This window comes from Castanea sativa, chromosome 7, assembly GCF_040712315.1.
Source record: "Castanea sativa cultivar Marrone di Chiusa Pesio chromosome 7, ASM4071231v1".
NCBI classification, from domain to species: Eukaryota; Viridiplantae; Streptophyta; class Magnoliopsida; order Fagales; family Fagaceae; genus Castanea; species Castanea sativa.
The window spans coordinates 30082184-30088122 of NC_134019.1; the positions used below are offsets into that span (position 1 = coordinate 30082184).

At 33.8% G+C, this 5939-nt stretch overlaps 1 pseudogene; it reads right to left on the bottom strand.

Moving 5' to 3' along the window:
• Positions 1–2012, bottom strand: LOC142644292 (uncharacterized; annotated as a pseudogene).
• Positions 2013–5939: the final 3927 nt, after the last annotated feature.

The window sequence follows — 5939 nt, forward strand, 5'->3', positions numbered from 1 at the left end:
TCAATCATTTACACTTTGCCCACTTGAGGTGCTTTCCGTTAGGGATCTGTTACCCACCTCTTCCTTTGCCGCTAGAAAAACACATTTTTAGGGAAAAACAAACATAACAAAGATAAAATAGTTAGGGGTTTTGATTGCATACTTCTTTGAGAACAAAACACAGGAATGTTGCGGTACTTCTTCCTTAACCTTTTCATCTTATCCACCAGTTGGGCCTTCGTAACTTCCACGTGGAGACTCTTCTTAACGAACTAGTAAAACGCGGTGGCATCTGCGGCGGGATCCGAGCCATGTATAGCTCTGCAGTCCAACATCCATTTCAGTAATTCTATTTCATTGTCGTTGCTCCACAGCCTCTGGAAAAACTTCTTCTCTTCCCCACCACTGCCTTGGGATTTTGGTTCCAGGTCCGGGTCTTTCTTCTTGACCCGCTTTGACTTTGACACTGTCGTTTCCATTTCACTGTTTGGATGCTTCTTTTTCTTGATGGTGGAGGATCTTGTGGATCTGGCTTGTGTGGCTTTTACCGAAGTAGATTCGGGTTCCATGGGTTCGGATGATGAAGGATGGGGTTTCACTGGTAGAGTGGATGGTAAAGATTCAATTGTAGCTTCTTCTTCTTCTTCTTCTTCTTTAGATGAAATTTGTTATCCTCCTCCTCCTTCTTCTTCTTCTTGTTTGTCTTCATCATCATCAGAGAAAGTTTCTTCTTCTTCTTCTTTTTCTTCTTCTTCTTCAGTAGAAGATGAAATAGCTGGTGGATCATCCAGATGAGATGGATGTTCTTTTGTCTTGAATTTCTAGCTTTCTTAGTGCTAATCCCGATTATGATGTGGATTGAGGAGCTACAAGGAGAGCTGTCGGATTCGCCAAGTTGTGGGGTTGTCGGATTTGGTTTCGTCAGGTTGCTTTTTCAGGTGTTTTGCTACTGTGGCTGGGATTTAGGGTGGGTTTGAAGTTGGAATTAGGGGTGAGTTTGAAGTTGGAAGGTTCCTTTCCTTTCCTTAATTGGTGGTGTTTGGTTGTGCAGAAAAGGACTAAGAATTACAAGAGGCACAAGCAGCACCTAGGGTCGCCACCAAACCTATGGCTGATCCACCATAATCCAAACCCACGGCTAGATTTCTCATTAGCTCATTCTTTGGTTGTTGATTGCTTATCTCTATCTCACTCTTTTTTGTTAATAAAGTTGCTGGTTGTTTTGACATTGCTGGTCTTCTTGTAAAAATTGGTTCACAATTTTGAGATGTTATGAGATTGTTGATATTGATATAGATTAAAAGTGATTTCATTAAGCCTTTGATCTGTGTGCTATTCCTGTGTTTTGTTCTCAAAGAAGTTCTTAAACAATAAAAAACCCTAACTTTTTGATCTTTGTTATGTTTGCTTTTCCCTAAAAATGTGTTTTTCTAACGGCAAAAGGAGAGGTGGGTAACATATCCCTAATGGAAGGCACCTCAGATAGGCAAAGTCTAAGTGATTGAACCACGGGTAGGCAATGTGAAAACGGGTCTAACCACAGGTGGTTTTACTATAATTATCCCTCAAAACAAAAAACAAAAAACAAAATTACAAGAATCACACACTCCATCAGACTTCCATTTTTGTTTACATGGAGAGTATGTTACAAAATAGAATACAGACTAATGAAAAAAATTCCAAAGAGTTGTGCCTTCATAAATTGGGCTCAATCTGTGTCTAAAGGAACAAACCGCCATCTTAGCTCTTCTAAAAGTAAATCTCTGCAACTTCCTAACTGACCCAGGCACCAGCTCGAGATAATCCACCAGCACCAACTACACCTGATGGCTTGGTTCAAAAACAAAGGACTTGTTTGTATCATTAGGTCCATACCCATAATTACTATACTCAAACCCATTATTAATCTTGTTATAATTTTCTGAAGAAACCGATTTATTAACACCAAGAATACGAGCCTTCTTGCAACGATGACTATCGTTGCTCAACGCACTTTGAAGAGCCACGTTGACTTCAACGGCCAAAGTGGCCATATCCAACATGGTCAAGCGCTGTTGAAGCTTAGACACCAAAAGCGCAGAGTAGATTTGGTTAGCCTCAAGTTCATCGTTCAAATTCCTTTAGAACTCTTGAGCATCCAATACTCAAAGTAGCTTGGGCTGTTCAATTCGCCTATTCTCTTTATCAGATCTTGTTCTTTTTCCTCCCTTTCTCTCTCTCTCTCTCAATGAATTATTGTTGATAGTTCAACAAATTCTTTAATTTAATTTTAATTTCTTTATTCCATGTGGCACTACATGTGTCATCTGATGTGGCATAAGAATAATTTTTTGGCGTAAATCCACTTTTAGTCCCTACATCTTGGCTCTTTTCCATTTTGGTCCCTACATTTTCATTTCACCACTTTTAGTTCCTAAACCAATTAACGCGTGTTATTTTAGTCATTTTCGTCAGTGAACAGATGGAAATAATTGAGGTGACTAACGGAGAAATTAAAATATTATTAAAAATTTACTATAACACTCATCAAATTAAAAAAAAAAAATAACCTTTTTAAGTTTTTCACAGATTTAAAATTGAAAAAACAAAATTAAAATCGAAAATTACATCAAGATCTATGTTCATCTTCAACAAGAACACCAAAGGACACTAACCTAGATTTTAAACATAAGAACACATGCCCAGATTTTCTTGCATTTTCTTGCCCTTTCTTGTTAACCAAACACAAACACAAATCGATCTCTAGCAAGAACACAAACACAAACACAAACCTAGCAGCAGATCTTCTCAAACCACAAAATCCAGATATACAAAATCACAACTCAAACCCAGATTTTCTCATCTTTCAATCAACAACGAAACCTCCAGTAAATAAAATTTATAAACCTAGAAACCAAATTCATAAACCTAGAAAATTCTGCATAAAAACACCATAAAAGAAAATTGTAAATTCCAAAGCCCCCATCCTCAAACCCAAGCAAAAATCATTTCTCAGTTCTTTTTCAATCTTTGTTTGGTTTCCAAGAAAATGAAAGAATAAAAATTTGGACAACACCATCAAAGTCCATTCCATCTAAACCCAACTCCAATCAAATCCAAATCAAAAAATTTATCTAAACCCACTCGGTTACATACACATTTACATATACAAAACACGATTTGCAAATAAGGGGTGATGCCCATTATCCTTCTTGCGTTCATTCTGCAAATCCAATCGGGTTTGATCTGCCCATTGTTGTTCTTATGCTCATCTTGCTATGGGTGATAAGTGTTGCAGACCTCATAATGACTGGAGGTTAGAGGAAGTTAAGGTGCTGGGTGATAATTTTGATATGGTGGTAAAGGTGGGTATTAAGATTATTGGAGGTGTATGGTACTACTGATGTTTTGATTCTTGAATAAGCATCGGTGTTGAATAGTGGAAATCAGGCTCAAGAAGAGAGGGGATAGGGTTCTATACGATGGGAAAAAAGGAAAATAAAAAAAAGATTTGGGTGTTCGTTTGCTTACAAAACAAAGGACGTGGATTTAAGTTGGGTTGATGTTTGTTTGCTTAGAATACAACAAAAAGATTGTGTACATTTATTTTCGTGTTTGTTTTCTAAGAAAACAAATAAAAAATATCGTATAAAAAAAATTCTCTTATTGTGTTTGTGATTAAATCTAGGTTTTTGTTTTTGTTTTTATGTTCTGGTGTGTTCTTATTTTTTTTTAAAAAAAAATTTTAACTCATATTTTTCTTTTGTTAAAATTGAGAAATAAATATTTTAAATTATAATCTGATGTGGCATGAGTGATGAGTGCTATAGTGGATTTTGAATAATATTTTAATCCTTTCCTTAGTCACCTCAGTTATGTCCGTTTGTTGACTGACAGAATGGACTAAAATAATACACATTAATTGATTTAGAGACTAAAAGTGGTGAAATGAAAATGTAGGGACCAAAATAGAAAAGAGCCAAAATATAGGGACTAAAAGTGCATTTACGCATAATTTTTTTTATTTTGATTGTTAGTTACATCAGTATACGACAAGGACTATTTTGACATAATACCCAAATGTTAGGAACTAAATTGAAATATTTGAAAAGTTAGAGACTAAATTAACATTTAGTGTAAAGGTTAAAGACCAAATTTATAATTTGGGCCAAAGGTTTTGTAGCTGAATTGACACCTCCCCATGTACAAAGTGCTTGGGGGTCTGGGGGGAAAGGGTTCAAATTACGAGATTAGTAGCATATTGTAATTATTTCTCAAAAAAAAAAAATTATAATTTGGTCATGATGAGATTAGGTATACGATTGACTTGAGTAATAAATACCTATTATGAGCAAAGTAATTAGAGGAATTGGTGTAGTATCGACCTAAATGTCTTTGATAAAGCTATTCGAAGGACCACAATTTGATGTTGACTTAATTGTCTCCCATGCATCAAAGAATACTTTTCTTGGGAATTAACTAAGATAATTTATGAGCGTTCAATACCTTTGTTCTGGTATGAAATTCCATTATTAACTTTATATTGAATTTCCTTCTCAAAAAAAAAAAAAAAAAACTTTATATTGAATTTTGATGGTATACATTTATTTTAGGTGAGAATTTATAGGGGGTGACAGTTTGTATTACTTTTCTAATTTTTATTGATGGGTAGTTGATATTAAGGTTTGGTTAATGAGTGCCAAATTGTATTAGTTAATGTTTGATTTTTTTTATTGCAATTAATTAGTTTTTTTTTAGGAAATTACACAATATTCAGTTGAAGGAGTTATGTTTTTATTAGCTTTTGCTACTTTCTAATATAGTGAAACCCGTTTGATTTTTCGTTGTAACATATGCACTTCGACACCCATTGACAAAAAGTCTTGAAAAGCTATTTGAGCTACCTTATGTTTAAATGCTTATAATCTTAGGCGTATCTTGTGCGGTTGAATTGGTATTTAAGGTCCAAATGAAGACCTTGAATTGAGTACGATGTTAACTCCATATCAGTATCATGTCACAAATTCAATTTCTTTAAAATTAATTTCCACAACTATTCAGTTATTAGAATTTAGAAAGACTATAAATAGCTAAAGAAGTTTCTCAAAAAAAAAAAAAAAAGAAGTTAAAGTAGTATAGTAAATTCAGATATTAGCTTAGAGTGAAGAATTGGTGTAGTATCGACCTAAATGTCTTTGAGTACGATGTTAACTGCATATCAGTATCATGTCACAAATTCAATTTCGTTAAAATTAATTTCCACAACTATTCAATTATTAGAATTTAGAAAGACTATAAATAGTTAAAGAAGTTTCTCAAAAAATTTAAAAAAAAGTTATAGTATAGTAAATTCAGATATTAGCTTAGAGTGACGTGAGAATGATGAAGAGATGGTAGCCACAAACACAATATTGGTGATGTAGCGTTTAGCACCTTCTTAGAAGGCTAACTTATTTTTGCTACTATTTATGAGCTCTATTGCACTTTTTGGTATTATTCAAGAGTCTTATAGTACTATTTCAGCTAACTTTTACTTTTATTTACGATATTTTCAACAAAAAATTTTCAATTTTAATAAAATAAGCGGATCTTATACAGACCCGTAGTATCGCACTACTTATTGGCAAGCAAACCTTTAAATCCAATCTCTCTCTCTAGTTCTAAATTGCCGTCTGAAACTTGAAGACTTCTCAAATCTCATAACTATACTAGATGATTTCCTGAGAGTGATAAGTGCCCACAAAGCTACAAGTCAATCTACATAATTAACTTGCCTCATCTTTTTTCCGAGTTCAAATCCTTTAAAATGATGATGCAAATGGTAGAGTTTATATAATCCTACCACTGACATCCCATCAACTACTATTTTATTTGTTTAACCAAAAAAAAAACTAGTATTTTATTTAAATAATAAAAAAGTTCAAAATTTATTGTTGGTTTCTAAAATTTAGTTGTTCCAAAAGTTAGACTATTTTGAATAT